This window comes from Cibotium barometz, chromosome 7, assembly GCF_041138505.1.
Source record: "Cibotium barometz isolate CiBa-2024 chromosome 7, ASM4113850v1, whole genome shotgun sequence".
In the NCBI taxonomy this organism is placed as follows: domain Eukaryota; kingdom Viridiplantae; phylum Streptophyta; class Polypodiopsida; order Cyatheales; family Cibotiaceae; genus Cibotium; species Cibotium barometz.
In genome coordinates this window covers 38,018,622-38,029,168 of record NC_141052.1, presented here as the reverse complement: position 1 = coordinate 38,029,168, position 10,547 = coordinate 38,018,622, and the positions used below count along the sequence as shown (strand labels likewise).

At 44.4% G+C, this 10,547-nt stretch overlaps 1 pseudogene; it reads left to right on the top strand.

The window, feature by feature from the left end:
* The first annotated feature begins 239 nt into the window (after positions 1–239).
* LOC147636963 (uncharacterized) lies at positions 240–1,132 on the top strand (annotated as a pseudogene).
* Positions 1,133–10,547: the final 9,415 nt, after the last annotated feature.

Here is a 10,547-nt window from a genome sequence, read left to right as displayed (position 1 = left end):
TCAAAATGATAAGCCCTAGTACTGTAGGTACTCTCTAAGACACCCTAATCACTTTTATAGTGACAATCAATTGTTTTTCCCAAGACGATTAGTTAACTAAGCATGTATTAAATCCTAACTAATGATATTTAATAATAATGACCTTCTAATCATTAACACATGAATTTTTCCTCCTAGGGGAGAGGACTTTTATAGGCTAACCCCTCTAGGCATGCACTCTAAATTGGGTTTAGCCTACCATGCAACTTGACATAATTGTGGGCCCAAATATTTATCTTTCGTGGCTTGTCTGGGCATTGAGGGTGGTACCTTATAGCTCGAGGGATTTTATTCACTTGTTATTATGCTTGGTCGGGCGGAGGATGTCGTCTACCATCGGATGGCTTGTGTCATGGGGACATGTACCTCATGTGGCATCTTGGCCATGCTTCACTTGTGTGAGGAGGATTCCTCAGTGGGGCTGAGGTGGTGACATGGCAACAATATGAGTATGTGACACATAGGCAGTCAAGGAGATTACAGCTAGTAGAGCACCATTTGGCACGTACCGAGTTCATGAGCACATTTACATCTTCCATCTATGCCTACATACATCATGCTTACAGTGCCAAGTGGCAAGACCATTAGTTTCGTGCCAGCCTACAACGGTTTCCTATTGGTACATAGTTGTCTATGTGGTTGACTTCACAGAGAATTATACATTCGCACCACAACAAGAGATTCTGTCAAAGTATTACTTTTCTAAGCAGGAATTACTTGAGACACTTCCTCATTTTCAATTTAAGGTCTTCTAGATATCTTATATTGTTGTCTATGAATCTAGCGTTTCTCATTCTTTTTTTCTTGACTTGGTGGCCATCATGGTGCATATTAGGCATGAAGTGGCGGCAATGGATGGCATAGCGAGCACCCCAAAGGAGTGAGTCATCATTACAGAGTATCACTTTTACATTAGTGATGAGATCACTCTCATACTGCCCACTTTGTGTATCATTTCTTCCATCATCACAATGAATTTTTGAGAGAGCATGGGGTCACATGGATAAGGCAGTGGATATGGTCAAATGGATGTGGGGCACAATTCAAGAATGCTCTCATCAGTTTTATTGGCTATATTCTTGGCAATGCATGATAGGCTACTAGGTGATTTGGAGCTTCTTCAAGATAAGGCATGGAAAGGGGGAGTACGATGGTGTAGGTGTGTGTGTCAATGCGCCCTAAGACGTCTCCAGCTCCACCATGACAATACGAGCTTTCGAGATGCATAGCATGTAGTGGATTGGTGCAATGCACATTTGACCACTAGTGCTACCTTTTCCTTCCCTCAGGGAGATGCTAGGATTGTCAGGAGTTTCTTTTGGTGTGTTCACAGTAGTATCCTTGATGGTGCTTCTCTAGATTGTGTGATAGTGGGTGGCACACTAGGCTACACTACATCACTGGAGCACATCCTCTTGATGTAGTGTAGCCTAAGTGTACCCCACCATCTTCACACGGCACCGTTCATGCTTTTGCAGGCCATGCATCGATGGTGACTACTCATTGTGTGAGATGGGAGAGTGGGTTGATCCTTGGTTGGAGCAGGTGTTGAGGCTAGAGCGAGGAGCATTACCCCCCACCACTTTTGATCCTCGCACACTACCTAAGGGGATAGATCATGATTGTTTGATAGATATTTTGACACTGGGTGACGTTTTTGTAGTCATTTTCGAGGAGGGCAATGACGAGGAGGTTGTTGAAATATATGATGTACAAGTGATAAAGGGTGAGAGAAAGAGGTCACGTAGGTGTGAACACACCCCAAATAAAGTGGGCCTGTGGGTGGAAAAGGGATCTAGGGTTAGCCCAAGCCTAGCCCTTGGTGAACCCTATATAAAGGGTAGGAGGCCTCACTTTTTGTAACACAATCAAGACATTCATAAGGTCAAGGTCAAGCCAAATTTGGAGTGACTGAAATAGAAGGTAATATAGAAGCTTTCTATACATCTTGTGTTCTTGCTCTCTCTCATATATGTTGCTCTATCTTGCCATCAACTATTGTTTCCGTTGTGCATACTCCCCATAATTTTGACATGGTACCAGAGCCATGTATGGTTAAGATCCCTCTCTCTCTCTTCTTCACAACCTAAGCCATTCTCAAAGCTTCAGCAAAAGAGGTGTGGTGGTGGAAGAGGTCTCCAAGGAAAGAAGGAAGAGGAGCACCAAACAAGGAAATCTTCACAACACAAGCAAGAGAGTTACCTCATCCGAAACGCAAGCAAGGGAGCTTTGTATAGAGGAAGAAGAGCTAACCTCAGCCAAAAACGCAAGGAGGTAACTTTGCAACTCAACATTGACAGCAGCAATATTATCTATCAATAGTAGTTCTTGCGCACTACGGTGACATCCGACACTCTCCTTCTGCTGCAGTCCGTCAATGAAACGCAATCAGTGCCTACAACACCAACATCTCCACACTGGGCGACAACCTCTGCTGCAGTCCGTCAACGAAACGCAGTCGGCACTGACGTCTGTTGATGGCACCTGCGCCGCCCATTCTTCGTATCAACAGTCGTGCTCGCCCACCACTGTTGGAAGCATCGACATCATCTCTTTTGTGCAGCAGCAAGTGACCTTGTAGCAGCAGAGCTCAGCAAACATTGTAGGCGGCGCAACAGTTTTTTCAGGTCTGCAGATCTACATTTTCTTTTAAAAAAAACGCTCAAATCATTTTTTTTCTTTTTTTCCCTAAGGTTTTTTTTTAAAACCTTCCTTTATCCAAGTTCCCCTTTTTAAGGTTGTTGAAACCTTTGGAGGGCTCTTCCGAAGGTCTTTAAACCTTTTTATGAAGGTTTTCTCAACCTTTTTTTTCAAGGCTTACAAAGCCAAAGGATTCAGAGGGCTCTTGTTCATAAAAAAATCAAGAGGGATTTTTGTTCATCAAAGATCACTTGTCAAACTTGAATTCTTTTTTACCTTGTAAATGGAGTTAGACACTGCCCTTGTTTTTTGCGAGTGGTAAGACCTCTCCTATCCCTATCAATCATGTTGAAGGATTTTGAAGCCTCAATTGAGAAGTTTGATTGTGAGGGTTTCCATACTTAGAAAGTTCAAGTGAGATATATGCTAAAGGTCAAAGCACAGGGTGGATCTACGTCTACATCAAAAACTCAAGCCTTTGTGATGAAACATGGTACATCCAAATCCAACTTGAAATGTATCTTTTGCAAGAAGATGGTTTCATCAAAGCGAAGGAGCAAAAAGGGTGGTGTACAAAGCCACTATGGAAGAGATGGTACCAAAGATGTCACTAAGGTTGAGGGGAATTTTGTAAGTTCCTCACATAGCAAGCAATTCGTCTAGTTAAGTGAAGTATGCTTACTAGAATTGGGAGTGAACCACATTTCTCTATAACTCATCACTTTTGTAAAAGCCTAATTTATAAAGACTATCTACCTTGTCATCTATCCTATAGTGGTTGAGAGGGGGTCAGTTTGTTCTTGTATGTCCAATGCTCACTTTTCTCCATGTTTGGCATCATTCCATGGTGGCATTGGAGGGGGTGTTGAAATATATGATATACAAGTGATAAATGGTGAGAGAAAGAGGACATGTAAGTGTGAACACACCCCAAATAAAGTGGGCATGTGGGTGGAAAAGGGATCTAGCTAGGGTTGGCCCAAGCCTAGCCCTTGGTGAGCCCTATATAAAGGGCAGGAGGCCTCACTTTTTGTAACACAATCAAGACATTCACGGGGTCAAGGTCAAAGCCAAATTTGGAGTGGCTGAAATAGAAGGTAATATAGAAGCTTTCTATACATCTTGTGTTCTTGCTCTCTCTCATATATGTTGCTCTATCTTGCCATCAACTATTGCTTCCGTTGGCCATACTCCCCATAATTTTGACAGAGGTGGACTACTACATTCTGCTGTGCACTATGCCCAAGTACACCCTTGAGTACGATGTGACTAATGATTATGGATTCTCATTGATGCCTAGAGCATGTTGGTTACAAGTCACTACTATGCGTAGGGTCAGTTGCGCAAGGGTAGCATTGAGTTTGTGTAGTATGCGTGGAGCAAGGAGGCGATTATATACTCTCACCTAGTTCTTGCTGTGAAACTCATGCTTCGGTGAGTTATCAACAAGAGGGAGGCCCCCCCCCATGGTGGCCCTTAGTCCAACAAGAGTATGTGAGCACCTTGGAGACCCTTAGAGCTAGAGAGTCTGTGGATTAATATTAAATCCTCCTCCCTCTCTTCTTTTGTATCTACTATGGCCCTTCATTTTTTATCTTTCTCTTAGTTTGTATCTTCTACCCATATATATTATGAGTTGGCTTTTCATTTGTCCCCATGTATTTTGTATCTTTCTCTTAATGGTTTGGGGGTGAAACTTTGTGAGTGGGTAGGACATCACGCCCGTCCGACGTCCGATGGGGGTGGAACTTTGCGGCTGGGTCCATGGGATTGATACCCTTGCACTCGCAAAGTTTCACCCCATTAAACGCTGATGGGCTAACGGTGTGTTGCCACCCACTCTTTTTTGCCTAGTGTCCAAGGGGTACCCTACGGAAAAAAAAGTGGGTTTGGATGGGACATCACCCTTGTATGGCGTCTCATGGGGGTGACACTTTACAAGTGGGTCCATGGGGTTACTACCCCTCTACTTGCAACATTCCACCCCCATTAGATGTATGATGGCCAAGACAGTTTGTTACCACCTACTCTTTTTTGCATAGTGCCCAAGGGGTCCCCTATTCAAAAAAGAGTAGGTTTGGGTGGTGGGACATCATACCCACCAATGGGGGTGAAACTTTACGAGTGTGTCCATGGGACTGCTACCCCTCCACTCACAAAGTTTCACCCCCATCAGATGCCAAATGGGCATGACAGTGTGTTACCACCCGCTCTTTTTTGCAATGTGCCCAAGGGATCTCCTATTTAAAAAAGATCAGGTTTGGGTGGGACATCATGCCCGTATGGCGTCCGATGGCAATGAAACTTTGCAAGTGGTTCCATGGGATTTCTACCCCTCTACTTGCAAAGTTTCACCACCACCTATGACACTAAATGGGTGGGACGGTGTGTTGCCATCCACTCTTTTTGTAAAATGCCCAACGGGTCTCCTATACAAAAAAAAACGGGTTTGGGTGGGATATCATGCCTGTCCGTGTCCAATGGGGGTGAAACTTTGTAACTGGGTCCATGGGGCTACTACTCCTCCACTCAAAAAGTTTCCACCCCATAAAATGCCATATGGGTGTGACGGTTTGTTCTCACCAGCTCTTTTTTGCATAGTGCCCAAGGGGTCCCCTATGCAAAAAAGAGCAGGTTTGGGTGGGACCACGCCTTTCCGATGTCGAATGGGGGTAAAAATTTGAGAGTGGTTTCATGGGGCTACTTCCCCTCATCTTGTAAAATTCCATGCCCATCGGATGTCATATGGGCAGGACAATGTGTTGCCACCCGCTCTTTTTTGGATAGTGCCATGTACTCCGTGCAGTAGGCATAGATGAGCTAGATTATCAAAGCCCATACATGTGTGCTTCTTTTTCTCCCCATTTTTAGTGTTTGATTTGATCTAAGCCCCTACAACTAGTGCACCACACTAGCGCAAGAGCAAGTGTGCTCCCAATAAGTAGAGCTTGGTGTAATACCAAGGTTCTTACCATTCACACACAAGGCTACTTGATCTTAACTTTAGTGGTCATTTTATAAAAAACCTCATATGTGTATTTCATGTGCATGGAAAGGCATTATTCTAAGTTTCCCAAGGAACCATAATAATTGTATTATCCTCATTGACATGAGAATCATCATATCGAGTAGCCCATGTGCATCATTGGCCATGGCTACATCAAATAAAACATATACATCCTTAGTAAGGTGAGGGAACCCATCTAGTAAACCATGTGCATCATCGGCCACCATGGCTACATCATTACAAATAAAAACAACAACATTATCAAGTGCAGTGGTGGAACGTTCTTCACCCGCCTCATCAATACATATAATAGGAGTCACCAACAAATAGACTCAGGATGGATGCATGAAGCATCCCCATGGATCTACATAATAGAATCCGTCCACATGAGTAGAGTATACACCATGCGCCTTGTCGAAATCCACCACAATAATGCTCTTTCCTTTGGCAAGGCGATCACCCTCCTCCTTCACCCGTGATAGCATCTTCCCATCTGTCATGGTAGAGCTCAATGTTGGCATGAATATCTCCCACAACCTTGAGCTCACAACACAAGAAGGCACACTCTGTAGACAAATCAACAAGAGGCAGCTAGTCCCTCCTAAAAGAAAATAAGAGCTTGCATAACAAGTTGAACAGAGAAAAGAGGAGGAAAAGAGAAGGCGATGCTTCTCCCAGCACAAAGTTTGCCAAATTAGCAAGGGAGGTCACTCTCAGCTATGAACTGAGGGATCCCTTCTAGCACAGAAAAAAGCTGCCTTGCTTTGTGAGCAAACTTTTTGGTGCCAACAAAGTCATGATGCACAAATTTCGTGTCTGCTATCCCCTTTGATCTAAAAGCTTCATCTTTATTGCACCCCATGCCTTTCTTACCCCTTTCTCTGAGCTATATTTGGAAAGATTTTGCGATGGAAACCAAAAAATCAAGCAGAATGGAAGGCTCACGTGGTGCAGAAAATGTCTTCTCTCTAGAGCCTTGCAATCTTGGAATCTTACACTCCTAGGAAAATTGTGAGAGGCAGATGCGCTCCTTTCTAGAGTCTTGCATGGAATTTCTTCTCTCAAGATCTCAAAGACACGCTTGCTAATCTTGAAGGCATGCCTTGCTTTGAGTCCAATGAGTTGGCAAAGTGTTGTGCCTTTCTCTGTGATGTCTGAAGCCACATCTTCGATGTGAGAGGCGGCCAATTTTGTAGGTTTGGAGAAGAGGCTCCCCTTGGTAGCCAATGGCACATCTTCAACAAAAATCCAAACCCTTGGTGGATGGCGGGAAATGGCTGTTCAGCTGAGACAGTGGAAGCCAAGCTTGTTGTAAAAATCAACAACACTAGCAACCACGCCACCGTTCATGAAACTCCCCGCATGAGTGGTAACTGACTCATCACCATCAAGCTCATTTGGAAGTTTGGCATGGCTCTAATGGAAGTCCGGGTTCTTGTGCTCAAGGATTAACATCACCAACCCCGTCAAAGAAGGCAAGCAAGATGGCCACCCACAGCTCCAAAAAGCACTTAATGATGCACAATAAAAATATCAAGAACACCAAGAAACACACTAATCTCATTTGTCATGGGGGGTTTTGATAAAAGAAACAAACATCATGGTTAATCTAGAATCAAGAAAGAATCACACATGCTACTAATCTCTCTTCTTGCAAGAAATGCGTATGGATTAGACATTAGACTTCTATTCAAGAGCTTATGAGCAAGGAGAAGATTGAAGCTTCTCGTCCCATCATGATCGCCAAGTGTTAGCATAGCCTTGCTAACATGGGGGAATACACATGCTCCTACACACATAGCCATGGAGTACACATGAGATGGATCAAAACAAGGTAAAGGATATAAGATAAACATATAAGCATAACAAGATACCATCATAGTGTATTCCATATCCATGTATCACATATTGTGTGTCAAAGAATCATGTACATACCATAGTCATGTCCAATTTGATTACGAGAGGGGCTTTATATAGACATCCAACCATGTGGCTCTCGGGATACCCATGTGACTATTCGGCTCCCCATAATCTCCACGAGATCCTAACTCCCCACTAGCCCTCTTGTAACCACTTCTTGATATGACATCTTGTAATAACCAAATCCCACGACTCATTAGCCTAAGCTAATGCTACTAATGTTAGGGGGTGTCCAGACCCAAGCTAATGCTATTAATGCTAGGGGGTGTTCACACCCAAGCTAATGCCAAAATGCTCGGGGTGTACACACCCGTCAACATGATGGGCATGATGGTGTGTTGCCACTCACTCTTTTTTGCATAGTGCTCAAGGGGTCCCCTATGCAAAAAAGAGCGGGTTTGGGTGAGACATCACGCTCGTACAACATACAATAGGGGTGAAACTTTGTGAGTGGGTCCATAAGGCTGCTACCCCTCTACTCACAAAGTTTCTCCCCCATCAGATGTCGGATGGATGTGATGGTGTGTTGCCACCCACACTTCTTTTTTGCATAGTGTGCCCAAAGGGTCCCCTATGCAAAAAAGAATGGGTTTGGGTACGACATCACTCCTGTATGGTTTTCTATGGGGGTGAAACTTTGTGAGCGGGTCCATGGGGTTGCTACCCCTAAAGTCGCAAAGTTTCACCCCCCTCACCCCTAAAGTCGCAAAGTTTCACCCCCCTCAGACGCTAGATGGGCAGGACGGTTTTTTGCCACTCGCTCTTTTTTGCATAGTGCCTAGGCGTCCCCTATGTAAAAAAGAGTGGGTTTGGGTGGGACATCACGCCCACCCAGCATCCGATAGGGGGTGAAACTTTGAGAGTGGGTCCATAAGGGAACATCACAAAGCTCTTGGTCAACTAGAGCGCTACTGTCTCATCTCCCATAAGCGGAGGTCGGCATACACTCGAGAAGCAAAACGACCACGTGTAGAGTGCTTCATTGACCTCAAACGTGTCTCCCCCTTGGTCCACCAAGCTCCCTGCCCTGAATAGGGTGCATAAAGCAACATGCCTAGCCTACAAAATAAACTCATCGATGCGAGTCCAACGTGCTCTCTATGCCACCTCCTCCTCGGGTGATAAATCTATCTATATGGGAATCTCAAAATCCTCTACAAAATATTCATCATCAGCCATGATATCTAGGATAGCCTGCTAGCCAATGATTGTTGAGAAATGTGGTGCCAAAGAGCACAAGGAAAATATAGAGTGAGTGTGAGAAGCCACATCACCAAGTGAGAATTATCCCACATGCAAGAGAAAGGCTAGATTGTACTCTCCTCATATAAAAGGAGGACATTTCATATAGTGCTGCGTGTGATAGTATGTGATTCATTGGTCCAAATCCACCGTCACACGGACCAACTATCTCTGGCACTCGATCTCCTGGTCACACTCCTGCAACTCCAAAGTGAGCTATGACACCTGTCTCGACATAACACATCTAGCTCGGCATCGTGAAAAGTGAAAGTGATCAATATTAAGACAAATACAAGAAAGCATACTTGAGCAATGGGAAATTAATTTAAACAATGTTCTCACATGGTTAGTGGGTGCTGGTAAAGGTGATGCTGCCTCAACTCTCTCCTCAACCTAGCATGAAGTAGAAACTTGGGTGTGAAACAGTGTGGGCCCTTGCATAAATAAGATAAAATATGGGTGGAAAACTCCCCAACATAAAAATACACATTATACTCTAGAAGGGGGTTTGGGAGAATACCGTGCTAGTAGTCAGCTCCAAGAAGAGAGACATGTGTCGAAGAGACTTTGTAGAATTATGGAACTGGTGATCAATCTGTACACCTAGATCGTGCACTATGGCAAAGGGGAGCATATCCAATCCATGAGGTGCCTAGCCTTCTCCCCGGACCTCTTGTCCCGGTCCTAAAGTCAGCCTACACCATGGCCAATGTTGGGTCAATGAACATGGTAATCTACCTCGATCCCTAACATGAACTTGGCATATAACTGTTATGCAAAGCAGATCGAGATCTCATGATGATGGGATAGAGCACCATAATATGCCACATATTTTGCTGTAGAATGTGGGCTGCCATAGTTGCATGGGTGCACCAAGCCACCTTAAGTGGTCACGTAGTCTCGCAACTCGCACATCCTCATGAAAGAACAGCTGTAATGTCCTCTCTTTGATAGAGGGCAGTCAAGATACCTATCGATGAGACAAGCCATGATGTACCCATCCACCCTGTTGTTGTGTCTCTAGCCATGCTGTCAAAGACACTACATCATTGAGGGAACGTAGAGTCTCCAGCATGCTCTCCAACAATGCAACAAGATGCATGGTGGAGGGATGTTGATCTCTCTATCCATGGAGCTGACTACATGAAGCCTCTAAGAGCGCGACCATCTCAAGGATGGTCTCTAGACATGCCTCATGAGCCATGATAAAAACTGTGGGGTGCCACATAACTGAAAGGTCATCTCTCTATCTCTCTCTCATTCTCAATAGTTTTATATCACCCAAGTGTTAACAATCCTAATATGGGATTGACCATGGTGAGAGACACAAGGTCAAGCATAAGATTAAACCACACAAGAAACTCCATGACTAGAGAGAGAGAGAGAGAGAAGAGAGAGAGAGAGAGAGAGAGACAGAGACAGAGAGAGAGAGATTGCACACTCAACAATAGCTCTATTCTCGTTTTAACTCTTTTGGTCAACACTCACACACCATACAATATCATATGTGGCATTCTTATCTTTCCACAATATCTTGCACCTCTAGGGTGCTTTCTCACACACACGCATAAACCGAGCTTACATATTTCAGCACCCCTTCTTAAGCGAGGTGTTCTCACTCACCCATACAATTTAGCATTGAAAACGTCACCACTCAGGGACCGCTTCGTCGGTCCTCACCCATCGCACCGGCGGAAGC